General features: G+C 42.9%; 2 long non-coding RNA genes across 5 annotated transcripts in view; one reads left to right on the top strand and one right to left on the bottom strand.

The window, feature by feature from the left end:
* The window catches only part of LOC127066381 (uncharacterized), a 576,444-nt gene that overhangs the window by 377,276 nt on the left and 180,861 nt on the right, over positions 1–18,307 (top strand). The window contains exon 3 of one of the 3 annotated variants that reach the window (XR_007782372.1): positions 9,177–10,630. The exons of the other annotated variants lie outside the window; for them this stretch is intronic. This is a non-coding gene — a long non-coding RNA (uncharacterized LOC127066381). Of the gene's footprint in view, positions 1–9,176; positions 10,631–18,307 lie in introns of those variants that run through there. 3 annotated transcript variants of the gene reach the window in all.
* The window catches only part of LOC127066383 (uncharacterized), a 73,513-nt gene that overhangs the window by 13,225 nt on the left and 41,981 nt on the right, over positions 1–18,307 (bottom strand). The gene's annotated exons all lie outside the window — the stretch shown is intronic.

The following is an 18,307-nucleotide window of genomic DNA, read 5'->3' as shown; positions in this document are numbered from 1 at the left end:
TTGCGAAACTCGTTTGCTCAGACAATCGTTTGCTCCTGCATACACCGTTCCTCCTCCTCGTCCCTTTCTTCTTTCTAGTCTTCGTCGTTGTCGCCGTCGTCGTCGTCGTCGTCGTCGTTGTTGTCGTCGTCGTCGTCGTCGTCGTCGTCTTGCGACGTGTATGCACGCAGATACACGTTCGTTCGCCGTTCGTGCATTCCTTAAGAGAGAAAGAGACAGCGAAAGTCTAGTTAAGCCAACGATCTGCCCACCAGTCAGGAATGCCAACACACACCTGGACTCCGTTTCTGCGAGGGACGTATCTCCTCCTCCACCTCCTCCTCTTCTTTCTTCTCCTCTTCCTTCTTCTTACGACAACGAGGAGGGTGACTCACTCGAGCTGCCAAAGGATATTAATAATACCTTGCAGATCCGATTGAAAAGAAATGCTACAAAAAAAAAAGAATATGTTGTATGCAACCCGCTTTCACTTCCTCGTCGCAAGGTAACGCCAGCAACGGCGGCGATGGCGGTCTCAGCATCTGGCCAATTAGCGTGTCGAGGGAAAAGATCGCACGCGATAGCACTATGCTTGTCTGTGCGCTTGGTGTTAGGGAAGAGAGTAACATCGGTAACAGCCATTGTATTTCATCGCTCGACGCGTCGATTTATCGACCATCGAGATTAACGATGCCAGTGAAAGTCACTTGTATTCTATATACCTACCTACACATGTGTCGGAGTAGATGATGAGGGAGGAAAGAGGAGAGTAGTATTGGTACTAAAAAGATAACTAAATAGAATCGATCTCTCGTATCTTCGCTTCCATATAATGTATTTCAATTTTCTTCTTTTCTTGAATTTCTAATCCTCCAAGGAAAAGAAAACGCATATCCAATTTCGTTTCCCTCGATGTCTCTTAAAGGTCTCGTAGAATATAAATTTAGCCTTTTATAGTTTTTCGAAAAGAGGAAGGATAGAGAAGTTGAAAAGCTCATGATGTAGGAACTCGCAAACCCTTTCGACATTTTCTCCCTCCGGCGAAAAGCTAGGAATACCGAGGAGAGTCAAAATGGACAGGACGTTTGAAGTGGCCTGAGAAGTTACCGGAGCCAAAGAAAGAGAGAGAGAGAGAGAGAGAGAGAGAGAAAGAGAGGAGAGTCCATCGCGTTCTCCATCTCATAGACGGTGGTAGGCGGAAAGGCAAAGGCAAGCCAACAGCTGTCAAAGCCTCCTCGGACTCTCTCGGCCTCGTCCTCGATTCCCCTCGAGCAGTCATTCCCTCTCTTTCTCTTTCTCTTTTTTCTTTCTTTCTTTCTCTCGTTCTCTTCTCTTTGCTACAAAGATACCGGGGTATCCGATGTTGTGCTTGCTAATGTAGTCGCGGACCATGCTGTACGTTCGTCGAGCAACGAAGACGACGAAGGAACGAACGGAAACAATGTGCGTGTTTGCCTTCCTATTTAGACAACCTCGCGTTCTTCGAAACAAGACGTCCTCCGTGAGTCATACATCGCGAAACGCACGCGAAACTCGCTGTCTCTTATGTATAAGTCCGCCTTAAGACCAGTTCTCCCTCCTCACGAAATCAGACACGCGACCTTTCGATTCAGTAGTACGGCTCACAGATTCTTCAACGGATTGAGTTGCTTTCACGAGCAACGACGAACGGAATAAAATCTTTTTGTAAAATAATAGCGGTATCACCGCGCGAAGTATCTCAATTACTTCCACCCGGTGAATAGTCAACAATTCCAATCCACCATGAGCTTTGTGATCGTAGAACGTTCCTAGCAAGTACCAACGAGATGTTATAAATTAAATCATGCTCGTCTGGTGATTGTAGACGATATAGAAAGAAAACTTTGAACGAATTTTCCATTTCCTTTGTGCCCCCCCAAAAAAAATATTAAAATAGAGGAAAAAAGATGCGTTTCGATCGGTGTTAGCGGTTCTATGCTTCGCGACGAAAACGAGTGATGACGAAGTTGATGACGAAGGAACACGAAGTGCGAGAAACAGAGAAAAAAGAGGAAGGGTCTTTTTCGTGGTAAAGGACGTCACGTCATGGAATGTCGAATAGTCACGTTTAAGTGAGCGCGTACGTGAAAGTAAAGACGGAGGAACCGTATGGAGCAGAGCTGTGCGATGACGAGGGAGAAGAAGAAGAAGGACGGGAAAATGTTGAATTTTCGAAGCGTGGCGTGTACAGTCGGTAGGCAACTATCCGAGCTTTGATTTCGAGCCGAAGGATTTAACCGCTGACACTCGACGATGGTGGCGCCTAATGGGCTTGTCTCGCGCTAAAAATATATTTCGCTTTGAATTTCCCATCCAGGCTGGTTCGTAGAGAGAAAGAGAGAGAGAGAGAGAGAGAGAGAGAGGGTAACCAGCTTCAGCAGCCGCGTTACTCCACTTTTCGACCGGTGAAAATAACTCGACCGATGCAGCAGCCGCTCGACTCGTTTCTCTATTTCGCCTTTGTTCGGCTCCACCTCCTCTTCCTTCTTCTTCTCACTCTCCCGTTTCATTTCTATCGCTTGTCGCACGCGAGAAGAAAAGAAAGAAAAATTGCGAGAGTCGTGCGAGCTAACAACAGAAGCGGAGATAGAAATGCCTCGTATATAGGCTTTTTGTCCTATGCTTGACGCTTTATCTCCTCTTCTTCCTCTTCTCCTTTCCCCTTCCATTGAACGCGAATGATACTCCCTTTTAAATGAATCTAAATGCTTGCAATAAGACCACGTTTTTTATCTCTCCATCGAATCTGACAAGAATAAGGAAATAATTGAAGGGACGAGCGCGGCGACGTTTATGAAACGACGATCATCAGGTAAATCATAGTCTCGACGTTTTCTTCTTGTTACAAGAAATATCACGAGCGTGTTAATTGGGGAAGAGGACAAAAAAAGCCAGACTTTACCCAGCTTCACCCAACAACGCTTTCAGACGAGATATCGTGGTCATTACTTCGACCATGTGTACACATGGGAGAACCCAAAATACTCTGCATCATCCTAGCAAGGTGATCGCTCTTGTTCACGTCACATCGTTTGTCACTTCTTCCAAGAGTAACTTCTTCGTCGTCCAAAGAACACCAACGTGATGAGAGAAAAGAAAGAGAGAGAGAGAGAGAGAGAGAAAGGGAAGAAGACAAAAGGATAGAGGAAGATCACCAGAAAATCGCTCCAATTTACCGCTTTACTACCCAGTAATTTCCTGTTCTCTGCTACCACGCCCTATTGAAACAACAAATCCTCAAAAACTCTCTACGATATCGTATCTTTTTTATTTTTCAGAAAGAAAATACACGCGTTTCGAGATAGAAACGCTAAAAGTTGATGTTATATCATTAGAATTAGCTTTAAATCCGCGATTAATTTCGATCGATGAAACAATAGCGGCATGTTAATTCGTACGATCACTTTTATTTCCAAAGCCGACGGGAAGTTGTACGTTCATTCGATTCGATGTTCGAGAGATCCAAGCGAAATGAGAAAACGCTTGTTAATCGATGACCACCGTGATCGCAAACGTATTTAATGTCGTCGGCATGTAATCGACGCATCTCGGATAATGTTGTAAGAAAGTAATCTTTCGAGAGGACCGAAGAAGAGAGAGGAAGAGTCGGTCGGTAATATGCGGTCGTATCGAAACTCGACAACATGCTCGATCTTCTAGCCGGCAAACGAGGAAATTACTAGTACTACTATTCTCATTATTTTCTCACGAGGCTCGAATCAAGCCGACCTCCAGACTCGTACGAGATAACTACGCTCGTTCCACTCGTCGATCTATCGCTCGTTTGTCTACTTTCTCGATACTAGACATTCTACAATGCTTTTAAACGATAAATAAAACCGAACGAAGTTATAGGGGACGAGTATATAAGTACTTATTTTCTTCTATCTAAGCCCTTCGCGCAATTTTAATACAAATTTCCAAAGTCGTTTCTCGCGTTTCGCAATAGAGCTTTCTTTTGCCCTTTACTGGAATAATCCACTTGTCTTTTTTTTTATTTCTCTGTCTCTTTTCTAACCTTCTGCCTATCTAAACCGATAGACGAGACGTTTTCTGACGTCATTCTCTTAGAAAGTCAACCGTCGAATGAAAATCGATGGTGAGTGTCCGGTACGTGTCAATACGAAACGGAAACCGTTAACAAAAGTACGCCGTTAAGCTAAAGTCATGAACGGAGTTCATGTCCAACCTGAGGATTCATACATCAATCGTTTTGACGGTTCCAATTGTGTCGATAGCTTTTCGCACCGAGTTATTTTCAGGTTCACGCTCTGCGTCCACATAAAAAAAATAGCAATTTCTAAAACTAAAAAGACAAGCCTGATCGCCGAAGAGAGAAAGTGTTTTGGACGGTGGCGAACGAACGAACGTGCTATAATTAAAAATTGTTGCTGAACTTTTTTGAGTTTCGAAACGACGCGACGAACAATTACCGTTCAGTTTTTCCATTTGCCAACTCTGCTCATGTCATCGACATTGGAGCCCTTTTCGGTTTGCCATCAGTAACGCGAAGATGGACACGTTGCCCTTTCTCTTCTTTCCAGAGTCGTTTTAATTATCGTTCTACCATGTTAAAAAAATATACCAATTCCATGTACAGAATGGTGGTTCGGAAAATGTAATAAAGGAGAAAAGCGAGCGACAGTGATCATCGATCTTTAAAACACGATCGTGGTATAGTCATCCTTCAATCCTTTTACTACTCGACAATGTGTACATATACATACATATATATATACACTGTTTTGCATGGATTCTGTTAACATTATTGAGTACATTACCACTATGTTGATCTTTTTTTATTAACTAAAATATCGCTTCTCTCAAATGCATTTAACTCGAAAACTTTAAATAATTTATTTGGAACAGTGTACGGCAGCATTCTAGCTCAGACTATCCACATTGTTTTTTAACGTTTTACCGAACAACACCTCTCTTTTGCTTTTTTTATTCGCGCGTGACGCACAGTAAATCAAGATTTCCCAACGATTCTTATGCGCCCGTGTGTATTCGTTGAGAGAGAAACGTGTCGGAATGACGTAACGCTTTCGTAATTTCGCCAAAGAGAATTTCCAATTACGTACAAAATCGAAAGGAAGAGTGGTCGTCGCTGTCAGGGATAAGAGGAAAGGAGTAAAAGAAAATTGATTTCCTTCATTCTCCTAAGATAATTGAGAAGAGGGAGAGCGTAAATCGAGCCGATTAGAAGAACCACGATATCGACGGAGATCGTCGGAGATCCACGAGGATGGAGAGATTGAAAGAAACACCGTAACATCTTTGAAGCAAACTCGAGGAAAGAAAATTTCTCGAGGATTCTCTTGAAACACCTACGCGTTACTAACCAAGCCTTTTTTAGTCGATAAGCGATCGAAATCGTTTCGAGATCGTCGGGCGATACGCGAATTTCGTCGGAATCATTATAATCCAGGTTAACTAGAGCCTTCCTTAGAAAGTCCAAAAATGGTTCCTTCCAGGACTTTCTCTCTCTTTCTCTCTATCTATCTATCTTAAGACTGTTCGGAAGGGCATAACTCTGCATAACGAGCCGCTGCCGGCGGAGAATGAGAATAAGAATGCGAGAAGTCAGGATAGAGAGAGAGAGGGGAAAAATGTTCGAATCTTCGCGTCGAGAGAGATGAGAGAGAGAGAGAGAGAGAGGGAGAGGAAGAGGGAGGGAGAAAGAGAGCCAGGCGATCAGGCAAGACAGGTAGCCGGTGAGCAGGCCGAGAATCAGGACGGAAGGAAGGGCGAGAAAAGGAGCGAAAAGAAAAAAATAAATAAGAGGAAAAAGGAAAGGAGAAGAAGGAAGAGAAGAAATCAGGCTGGATAAACCGCCTAGGTAGGTAGATGCAGCCAGGTGTGAGGAGATCAGAAAAGATCGCTGGGAGATCGCTCAAAGAGAAGGCAGGGATGTTCAGCGGCTATGGTGGCGAAGGATGCTAACAGCCTCGGACGAGTCTCAAGCTCAACGACGCCAACCTCCGTCTTGGCGGCTCGCAAAAACACCTGCCTTCTTCTTCGTCTCTCTTCTCTCTTTCTCTTTCACTCTATCTTACTCGTTCGTCTTTGATATGAGCTCGTTTGCTAAACCAAGCTCGAAACGATGTCTAACGTTTCCTCGATGCTTTCACTTCTGTCTTCTATCGCTCATACGTTCAATCCTTTTCGAGAAAATTACCGTCATTACTCGGTAAAGTAATCTTTAGTAACATTGACGAAAATAGAGAGATAGAGAGAAAAAGAGTTCCGATATTATGAAAGTAGTGATATCCTCATTACTTCGAAATATAGATTCATTCAATTGGTCTCTCGACTTTCGAGTAACCACGAAACTATCGGACGATAGTTTTATGGTCAAAAGCGTAAAACGAAGTTGTGCTCGGTCCAACTTTATTTTACAATTTCATTAAGAGAATTTAGAGGTGTGCCACGCGTATATACCAACGTTATACACACCGGTGCTATATTGCGGCGCTTTACTACAACGCGTCCTCGTCCTCCATTATACAGTGCCGTCGACTACGACGACCAACAACAGCACCAGCATTGCCGCCACGACCATCAATGGCACCGGCACCACCTCGTTTGCCCTCGCTTCCACGGGCCGTCATCCTTGATTTATGGACTTCGCAAGAAATCCGCGAGAGTATATTTACATGCGCGAATGTTTTTCCATTGTCAGCGTGGCAAACGGCGAACGGTCGACGATACACTCGAGATACTTTAACGTGAAAGGCGCGATATCATTTCGATTTATGGCACAACTTTTTATCCTTTTCCTTTAGCAAAAACAAAGATCAATGTGAACCGATTTTTATGTCTTCCTCTTCTATAATAAGTTCCTTCCCTCTCGGATATCTATTCATATTATTATGGAGAAACGCGTAAAACAGCAGGATGAAGCGCGTGCCCGTCCATATAGGCGAAAATAATACCACTTTGATCTTGGCCGATTACCGAACGATTATCGACGATTTATTACGGGTTATAAAATCGCTATATTAAATCTGATATCTATGTATATGAAGCCGTTAACATGCATATCTTAATTGAATTCCATACATATTAATTGGAAGCGGTAGCCGATCTCGTATTAAATTCAACACCACTCTCATGTCGGCATCGCCATTGGCTTCGGTACCGTCATCGCCACCTTCCTTTGCATTTCGCTAAATATTGTCAGCTCGGCTAATTAGTGCGTCGTTTTATTAACGTCACGCGTACAATGAAAAATAGCGCGAATCTGCGCTTCGTGAACGAGAGTTGTGACTGTTTTAGAAGACCCCTACCTTTTTATCCCACCCTCATTTTCAGTTTCTACTTTGAGTTAAAGATACGATATAGCGCCAGTGCCAGTCGGATGGATACTACATACATGGATTGACGTAGAAAGAGGGGAAAGCGGAAATATCACGAAAGGGAAACCGTTCGGGAGGAAGCAATAAAACATAAGCGCTGAAGGTTCGTCGACCTGCATCGTCGTCGTCGTCGTCGTAGTCGTCGTCGTCGTCGTTAAAGTCGTTCTAGTAATCAGGACCAATGACGTAGAGACTCGCTCGACAAGTTTCGAACTCAGAAACCTACGATTCGTCTGGCACATGACCGACGATGCTTTATGATTTGTTACAAGGCGCATATTAAATCATGCTATAGCTCAATGCCACATCGCCTGCTCATAGAAATACATTTTACGTTCTCTTTGAAACTTAAAGATTGATTCCGATCGATCGTAAATCGTTTGGACAGTGACTTCATTTCTGAGTCGGTCTCTAACGTTATGCGTTGCCTCGGGCTCGTGTGTTCGAGTTTCTCTAACTAATGAAATTTCGGCTGTCGTGCTCGCTTGGAGCCAGACGGCTAGCAAAGTGAAATAGAGAGAGCACGAGAGCCAAAGGCGCTTGTGGGTGGCTGAAAAGGGAGCTTGGGTGCGAGGACGAAAGCGAGATAGAGAGAGAAAGAGAAAGAGAAAGAGAGAGAGAGAGAGAGAGAGAGAGAGAGAGAGAGAGAGAGAGATGTAGAGAGATTGCGTAAACAAATTAGCGCGACAGCAGTGCATGCTGCGAAGTCGAGGGAGCCGATCGGCCATGCGTGAACTCCCTCTCTCTCTCATTCTCTCTCTCTCTCTCTCTCTCTCTCTCTTGCTAACTTGCTCTCTCATGTGCACCGACCTACGCCCGAGCGGTGTGCGTGTATAATTGTACAATTATGCAGATACGCCTGCGTGACGGCGTCGACGAGAATGCTATGAGAATAGTCTACCTTCTATCTTCTCGCTCCTTTCAAGTATTATCCAATGAGGAACGATATCTTCTTCATTAATCCTAACGTAGAGGTGTTATCTCGATCGCTGCTAAACATTTTTCTTTTCCAAAGAGAATGGTAAATAGGAAAAGCTTAGGTACGAATGCGTTGGATTGAATTTGCTTAAGAAAGAGAGGTTAAACAACGTAAAGGATGCGGAATCATTAATACTATGATCATCATGATATGACGCGAAAAAGATATCTCTCTTATGGATATATTCGTTCCTAATCCTTCGAAGAACGCGTGTTCCTTCAATTAAGTTAATTTACAATGTATACTCGACGGTAATCAATACGAAGCTGAGAACTCTAAGACTCAATATGAAAGAGAAAAAGGTAGGGTGTAAAGAAAAAAAATAAATAAATAAAAAAGAAAAAAGAAATAAAAAAAATAAGTCGGATCGGTAACGATGGAGAAAGCAGTGCCTCGTTCATGTCTCCTTCGTTAGTATCCGACAGATGATTCGATTTAAATGACAGTAATGTCTTTTGTTTGCCGGTGATATTCATCCGGTGGAATACGACGTCGTTATCACGTTTTTCTCGAAGTCAAATAACTATTGCAATCTTTATTGATATTAAAATATAATACAAGGGGTTGTGTGAAAAAAAGGAAAGGGAAAATGAGTGAAAGAAAGGTAATCTCGAATCTAAAGTTTTTGACAAAAGATGGAAAACGAAGAGAGTTCGTAAAATACATTTAATTACGTGCCTTTACACTTCGCGGCCCTCTCTCTTTCTTTCTCTCTTTTTTTCTCTCGTTCTTTCTCTCTCCTTTCATCTTTTCTCTATTTTTCATTTCTCCTCGTTCAATGTACTTTCCTATTCCCAAAAGAAAGAATGTAATTTTCGCTTTTCCTTTGTTTCCAGGTAAGCGCTTCGCAGATTACCGTTCCCCTACACATTCGGTTGGATCTATCTTGTGAACCCGGAGAATTAAATTCAGGTTTGATCGTCCACGAAGCTCCGTCGTCGAAAGTTACCTACTCGATAATCGATTTTTAATTACAGCAGATTATTTCGACGTAGCATAGTTTCGAACAAATTGGCAATATCCGTGCACCGTGGACATTATTTTACGTATTGGAAGCCTATACGCAATCGACTATCCTTTTCGAATACAGAATCATGTTCAAGCACCTTGAAAAGCGCAATGATCGAAACCAACGGTGTGGTACTCGAAAAAGAAACGGGCTAGCAATTGGCCAGCTTCGTTAATGAAGAGCTCAGAGTTAAGTAGCTTGTAACACGGTCTCTATCCTCGTTCCTCCTCTTCTATCTCTCTCTCTCTCTCTCTCTCTCTCTCTCTCTCTCTCTCTCTCGCATCCCATCGTCCTGTCGCGTTACATATGTATTACGGTCCCGTCCTTTTGCTCGATAGAACGGCCACGAGTACGCGAATGCGCTCTCTCGCTTGTTCTATGCATTGTATGCGTCCTCGAGCTGGTATGGGATACTCGTGTGCGACTCCCGTGCTTGCCATGGTATCAATTAAATCTCTGATTAGCAAGCTCTTCGACTCTCTCTTACACTGCTACCAACTGGACTTAAACCCTTTGAATCTCTTGCGCGATTATACGTAGCTTCTCCGCACTACCGTTAACGCAATAGTTTCGCCATAGCGTTCCACTTTTCCGAACGCTTTATCACGATATGCAAAGTCCGAGAGTTCGTCTCAATAATCCTGCAGTTTGTATGAATATCTTGAATGGTAGCGGAGTTTATAAATTCACGCGGGCACGTACTGGCTACTTCTACTTGCTTGTAAAGTCAATCTCGTACGTGAAAAGGAAGGAGAAATAAAAGGAGTTGCTCGAGCAAGGTCGAGCCGGTCTACCTGATGGTGAATACGAGAGTAAGAAAAGTAAAGAAAAATATAGATCTCGCGTAGCAAGGAAAATTGAGAACACCACGCAACATCACGGATTTATAGGAGAACGAACAGTGGGCGAAGTTTCGAGGTTCGTCACGCCACTCGTGGAGTTGCGAGCGATCGTTCATTGCCGATAAAGAAAAAAAAAAAAGTAGGAGATAGGTTCTCGTGAAAAGTAATGATGAACAAGAATACGAGAAAGTACAAGGATAATTTCGCGCACACGGTAGCCGTTTAAGATTCTCACACATATTCACGACTCGTTGGTTCATTCGCATCATTCTCTGTCCCTCGTGATTCCCTTGAATCGCTCCTGACTAATTAATTGGAGAAGCAGTGTACACTTTTATAATGCGATAATAAATGTCAATCTCGTCCTACGCCAGACAAATAATGCCATCCTGGTCTACTTTGGTTCTCGTATATATCGACGGAAGATAGCTCGCTCGATTTCTCGGTGCCGTCGTGGACCCTGCCACGTAGAAGATGCTATTAATTTGTATCGATAGAGGTAGAACAGAAAGAAACGTGCATGCACATTGATACGTTCGTTAGTTAAACTCCACGACGATGAGGAGGACGAAGAATCGAAGAAGACGGCACGAGAGTTGCTTTATACTTGGCACACATACGTGCATATATATATATATATATATATATATATATATATATATATATATATATATATATATTTCGCCCACACACGCGAAAAAGTACGAGTGACCGAGATAGTCCAGCGCACGTGTATGTGTGAACGAGTAAAGGAGTAACAGCATCTAGACTAAGAAAAGGAGATCGTATACGCGTCCATGAACTTAGGAAATATCGTCTGTGTGCGAGTGCGCGCGTGCGCGCTCGTGACACGTAGGAGGATGCTCTCGGTAGGTAATGATCACGATTGAATGAGAATGAGGCCGAGGGAGCCAATACAATTAACCTCGGCAGCATGCCATTGCTAGAATGCAAGGCGCTTGCCGTACCATACTCGCTTGTTCGTTGGTTCGCTCGCTTTGCTTGCTTGCGTTGGACGCTGGAACATCTCTCTGCCCGCAGGAGAGTATGACCACTCTCCCATATGCCTGCCTGCCTACTTGCTTGCTTGCCTGCCTGCCTGCCTGCCTGCCTGCCTGCCTGCCTGCCTGCCTGCTTACCCACAAACATAATTATTGCGGCATCGCATAAACGCATTCATAGATCATAGAGAAATGTGCCACGCGCCTCTGTTTCCTTCCTTCGAAAAGATACTCCTAATGATCGAGCTGCCGTTTAAATTTAAAACGCCAATTTAATTCGTCCTTCCGTCATCGCGAAGTTCTTCAATCGTTCCTTGATGATATCGTTTTCGAAAGCGCTGATATTAATTGCAATGCTCTTTTTATATATTGCCTGCTAAAAAGAGTTCTTATTGGCGAATGTAACAACATCATCGTGAAATACGTCTTAATTTTATATCCTCGTTGACCGTAGCTACTCGTGTATTCTCGATATTCTCGAATTTATAAATATATAACTCGATAAAAATGTGATAAACTCGATCGGAAGATATAAAAGTGCATTAGTGCGATAACGTAGCTTAGTAAAACGACGAGATGCACTTAGCGAGAACGCTTTATCGCCAAAAGTTTGTTACGTTTCATACATCTCGTCGATATGATTTTAGACTAAAATCTTTGAGAAATTCGAGGATGTTCCGTACGACTTATCATGAAACTGGTTGCAAAGCGATGCTATTGGTTACGATAGATACACTTGGGAGAAGAAGGAAAATGCATTTGTAAAGTTGAACGGCGAACATATATCGCTAAAAGCGATTTATCTTTCACCGCTTTTGTGAAAGCAATGATTTTATTATAATCGATATCTTTCCTAATGTCTCGTTTTCTCTCATCTTTCTTTCTCTCGTTTATTCCCCACTTTTTCTCCCCATCATCTCGTAACTTTCGTTGCTTCGTTAGCACGTTTGGCCGGGTTACGTTCGCATTGAAAATCGATTTCATCGCTGTTACTCGAACCGCGGAGGGTTCAACGGATACACCAGATGCAACCGCAATTCCAGACCAGTAACTTCCCGTAGGAACGCGAGAACTTAATATCGAAGCTATTGCGATGAAATCGAAATTGCACCGCGGTTATTCTCGTTCTCCGTGATTTACCGTACCTACCGTGCGCACTTGCGCGGTTTTACCCTTTGTCGATTTTTCGATTTTCGGATGTCGATCCACCGAGAGCTCGTTGCAAGAATCGCTCACGAATATAAATCTTGTTCGTCGGCAAAATCGAATAGTAGACGAATGTGGTGGCTAGAAATTTTTTGACTTTTTTTCTATTTCTTCTATCGAAAAATCTCTCACTATCTTTCTTTCTTTTTTCGCTCTCGAAAAAAAAGAAAAGAGAAGGAGAGAGAAAAATATCGCGTACTCAGGTCGCAAAAACTCACGAGTAAATCCGGTTTTCACCGTGCTCTTGAAATACATTCGACTTTTGACAAGCGACAATATTCTCTTACCTGGTGGCTGACGTTTACACCCACATACGATCCTATGGTGCAGCCTTAAGCGGTGACGATTTTAGTATATTTTCGATCCTTCTCTTTCTTCTCTCTCCGTGGTATGCGAGTAGCCATAGGTAGACTACACGCAAAAGGAGAATCGACGTTTCGTCCTGATAGCTTCTCCCAAGGTAGCCTGGTATTGACTTCCAAGGACCTTCATCCCTCGTGACGTGACTATTTCTTGCGTTCACGAAGATGCTTGCTGCGACTGCAATCGTCTCTTTCCCTTTCTCTTTCTCTCTTTCTCTCTCTCTCTCTCTCTCTCTCTCTCTCTCTCTCTCTCTCTCTCTCTCTCTCTCTCTTTCTCTGTCTACGTACCTGCAGCGAACTACACCACATCACGCTGCGGCTTCTGCCTTCTACGCTGTACGCCCGACCACTCTTCGCTTTCTTGCGAGAACTTCTCTCACAATTAGCACGAGAATTTCCGATAAATAATTGAAATTCAATACGCTACCCCAGTCACCTTTATCCGCCTCTTTCTCTTTCTTTCTTTTGTCCCTTTCGCAGTTATCTCTGCATCCTTCGTTTCGTGCCACGAACATAATTAATATGGGCACCACTTTACTCACGAATCCTTTCAAATAGTTTTCGCAAAAACTTCGTATTTCACAGCTTATATAGATCCGCGTTGTTATCCATTTCTATTTTATTCATCCATTTCCTCTCTCTCTCTCTTTATATCCCCCATTGTAAAAATACCGTGTTGAATTATTCCAATGTTTTGCTAAAGTCTTCGAATAATATTAAAAAGATGGAAAGTTTCAGAGAAGGGAGTTAGTATTATAGATGAATTATTTTTGTAGTAAGTTATAACTAAATATTGGAATAGCACTTAAATATATTTTCAAGTAAATCCATCGATTTTTGAATAAAGAAGACGCATGGAAACTTTATCGGCTCAAATTAATTAATCCAGAAGTAAAATAGAGATATCTGATAGTTTCAAACGAGTACGTCGGATCTACTCATACGATAACGCGCATGTAAAGCCGCCGTCCGTCAAGGGTGTCTAGCCGATGGTGCTTACGAGACAGAAAACAAATAACACCACCCCTTGGACGGCTTGAGCTAAAACTTTCTCAACAGTAAAACCCTACCACGAAATGCTTCTCCTTCTTTCACGAGCATAATTGACGTTTCGCGTTCGAAACGATGTCAGCTTTCTATTTAATTACTTTATTTTCGATCCACCCATCGTTTTTAACTCGCTATTACCTCGTCTAAGCTCCTGTCCCGTTTTTTCAGAGCGTTTCAGCTTCGAGTAGGGAAAATTCTGAAAGGATGAAAATAGGAAATTTGGAAATTTCTATTTAATCTCTTCGTGAAAATTTTAAATCATTTAACTTGCATGATTTGTAAGCGATAAACATTGAAGAAAGATATTGTTACGATTTTAATGATCAGGAGTGTCAGGATTCAAAGAAAAGACGAAGCCGAACCGTTTCTGAAGGTACGTGATCAAAAATATCTCTGAAATGAAACTAAACTAGCGATAAACGAGTCTCGCTACCGATGTTAATACTTTGCTTCGTCCAGACATTTACGGCGTCTAACTTTTAACGAAAAATCGCTTTCTTTTCGTACGAGCATCCAAGTAAACGAGGTGGAAATGCATTAGTAAATATATTCGCGAGACTCGAGAAATGTGGATAAAGGAAAAAGATCGGCAGAGAAAAAGAGAGAGAAGTAGGTAACTTAATAGACCATCGCGACGCTGTTTAATAAGATATTTAGGAGCCGCGAAGAGCCTCTTAATCGTGCACACGAGCAACGACACTTATACCTTTGGCGCAACAACGTTCTCCGTACCACGAGGGAGTCCTACCTAATGGGACAAGTCCTAAAGCCTGACTTAACTCGAAATAAAAGCCAGCGATTTATAAATCTTACTGTACCCGCGGCGGTGTTTATGGCTCGAGCCGACCGCCAATCTCTTTCTCTCTCTCTCTCTCTCTTTCTCTTTCCTTAACTCAGCCTCACTTATTCTTCTTTCTTCATCGCACCTTCTCTCGCTCTCGAGTTCTACTCGCAATCTTAGCAGCGAGAAATAGCGCGAACGAACCGATCCTATCGCACTACATTCTTTAGTACTCATTAGAAATAGTCTTAGTGACCGTATAAACGATGACTTTTGGTTTCGTCACTTTTCTCGCTCGCATGGTAATTCCCATTACTATTTTTTGATTTTTCTTGAAATTAATAAGCCGTCCAGTCGTCCTTGACAAAGCCACGATTTTTAAATTCCACTATCTTAGGTAATATTCGTGATCGTTCGTTAATACAGTTATAACAAAGACTGTAATAAATTTCGAATGATACAAAGCATACTCGATAAATCTTTCTAGACAATTACGTAAATACGTCTTCATCTAAGTCGATCTCTCTTTTACGAAAGATTCCTAGGGATAAGATTAGCGTAATAAAAATTCCTAAAATTCCAGATGCAAATGTCGAGCGTGCACCTGGTACTCGTCGGCGATATACTTGGTGGGGGTGGTGCGAACCAATATGGACCGAACGCACGCGTAAATTACGAAAATGAAAAGGAGCGTGACCGCTTAACGATTCGATCCGAAAAGATCGCAATCGCGTAATAATCGATAGTCCAGACTCGACGTGTAAGAGAAATTGAAATCGAGAAGGTTTCTTAACCGGCTCTCGATGATCTCGACACGGTTGGCGTCCGATTAATTACACGATACAGATATATCGATATTCTCGTCATTTTACGCGCGAACGCTTGGCGGTCAATATGAAGAGGAATAAAAAGAATCGAAAGGGAAGAAGGGAAACGTCAACCGGCGCAAGTTTTTCTCTCGAGACCGATACAAAGAGAAACGCCGATAGTCGGTTCGTCGATAAAGGATCGACACTGTCGTTCTTCTCTCTCTCTCTCTCTTTCTCTCTTTCACGTTACGATTTCTCTGGGCAAGCGGGTCGACTTCCCGAGCACGAAGTAGTTCCCCGGTATTATCCATGGCGGTCTCGCGGACATCTTTAAGACCGGCAGTGGCTTGTTTATGCGCGAGCTCGCGCTTATGGAGAGCGAAACGCAATCCACGATAGATCGGCTTCGTGCGTGTCGCTCTTGCGAGAGTATCTGCACGATTCTTTTTATTTTTCTTTCCTTCTTCCCTCCTCTTTTCCTCTACCATCTCCCGCGCGTTACCCGTAGAGTCTCTCGCGCTACGTGTCTGGGATATCAAGCTGCTATTCCCCGTAGCAGCTCTTATATCTCCTTCGAACGAATACGAAGTCGATAAAGGATGCCGAGAAAAGTCGCAAGAGAGAGAGAGAGAGAGAGAGAGAGAGAGACGCGAACGGATCACGCGAACGTCCTCCTTCGAGTTCCGTCCTTAGCGGCGACTCGATGTACCTTTCGTCTCCTGACGGACGAGCCGCAGTAGCTGACAAGTTGCCCCATTACGCCTATGTCGCGTACGTGTGCCACCCAAGTGCGAGTAGCTCGCTTTCGCAGCGGGAACCCCGTGTTAGCAGTCCCTTCGAACTTATCCTCCTTCTTGCACTTCTTCTTATTCCCTTTACCTCTTCTTTTCTCTCTCCCTCTCCCTCTTTTTATATTCTTTCTTCTCTCAATGACTCGCGTGAAACGACCTCGCCGAGTATCGATGCTTTCTTCATTAATTCCATTCGATAATTTATGTCGAAAAATAATGTACGTACTTATCGAAAATTTATACTTTATTTCATTTATCATTATTTTTAGAATTCTACGTTTGCGAAGATGTCGCGAGAAATATAAGCATTTATACGCACCGCTTGTAATCCTGATATATACCGATTTTTTTAACTACTTCAAAAACTTGGATTTTGAACCCAGGCTATAGATCATTTTTTCGGAAAAAGCGAAATATCCGAGTTCACGTTGTTTGTTGTCTTCATATATCCCAGTATTCGTTGTGTCATCTTGTTCTTTAAAGAAAAGGAAAAGGAAAAGGAAAGAAAAAGAAAAAGGAAGAAAAAAAAACACGAATTTCAAAGGAGAAACGAGGAAATGTGGAACGAAGTAGCGTGGGCCTCCCACGTCACTATAATGACCGATAAATAACGCTAAACTTGGCGCGTGTTTTGATAAGCGGACGCCTTTCTCAAGCATTACGAAACTTTTCTTTTTTATCCTCTCGATATCGCCGACTCACGCGTGCGTATTCTCAAGCTACGAGGGTATCCCTAAATCACATTCACGTCTAACGAACGAACTAATCCTGATTAATATCGAAGAGAGGAATATATCGTAGTGCTCGTTGAGATCGTTCGAGACTCTGGCGAGATCTCGAGCATGATCTGAAGTAGAGAAGTCGATGAAGATTCTTTCAGTGGAAATGGCGACGGGACGGAAAGAGTTCAGGAACGTATATGTACACAGATGAAAGAGATAAAAAAAGAGAGAAAGTGAGGGAGAAAGAAAAAGTAAGGTTCGAGAGTTTGCATGGACAATAGTCGGTTCTATATCACTTTCGTCCTCTTTCGCTTCTCTATCGCGAGAATAAAGAAATTTCGATGACACGAGAAATCCTTTGTCCGGCTACACCGATGTCGAGGACACTTTTTTTTCAAGGCTTGTCTTCTTCCGATCATACAATACCCTGTATAAGCACGTTACGGATATCGACGTAGGATTATTATCCTTCGATGAACGATTTTTTTCTGAGAGATTAATGGCACTCGATTATACGGAGGAATGAAAATCCAGGCTAAGAGATTTCGAGCGGTTGTCGGCTGACTCGCGGAGAAAAATCTCTCTCTCTCTTTCTCTTTCTCTCGTTCGATAACATGCCTATGACGAAGAAACGAAATTTATAATTGAAGACGAGTCGAAGGACGTCGATCGAAAGGAGACACGTCAATGAGACGATGATCTACGAGGATCGGCGAACTTCAAAAACTGACCCTACTAAATCCGCTACGAGTGCCAGTACATATATAGGAAAAGGTAAGAAGGGTAGGACTTAGGTACTTTTATACGGGTTACGCCGAGAGTCAGATGCCGTCACGTATGAACCGACGACACTCTTCTTCTTTGTCAGTACCCCGTTTTCTCGAGCGATATATTTCTTCTCTCTCTCTCTCTCTCTCTCTCTCTCTCTCTCTCTTTCTCCTTTACTTCGAACGTTTATAATTCCTCTCATATTATTCCTTGCATATGTTCTCGTTCATGCACGCAAGGAGAAAGAAAAAGAGCGAAAGTGAGAGCAAAAGAGAATTCTGGCGCTTTCACGTTTGCGAAAGTAAGCTAATAATTCTGAGTTACTACCAAGACGAGTGGTACGACTACAACTACTACACGACTGCTACACTCGCTATTCACTTCTGTTTTTAATTCAACCTTCCTTCTTGAATTTAGCATGTATATCGTGTAGTATCGTGGCCGTGAAGGATGCGCGACAGGATCGCCGAAGGTCACGAAAGGATTTGACTACTGAATACGATCGATACGAACCTTCCTCCAACTTGTCTCTCCTCGCGTGTCTGTGGAAAACGAAAAGCCATTCGGTCAGAACGGTTCGTCTGAATTTATTTATAGAGGCATACCGCGATCGTTCGTCAAGTTGG

This window comes from Vespula vulgaris, chromosome 9, assembly GCF_905475345.1.
Source record: "Vespula vulgaris chromosome 9, iyVesVulg1.1, whole genome shotgun sequence".
Lineage (NCBI taxonomy): Eukaryota > Metazoa > Arthropoda > Insecta > Hymenoptera > Vespidae > Vespula > Vespula vulgaris.
This window is presented reverse-complemented; position numbering and strand designations above follow the sequence as displayed.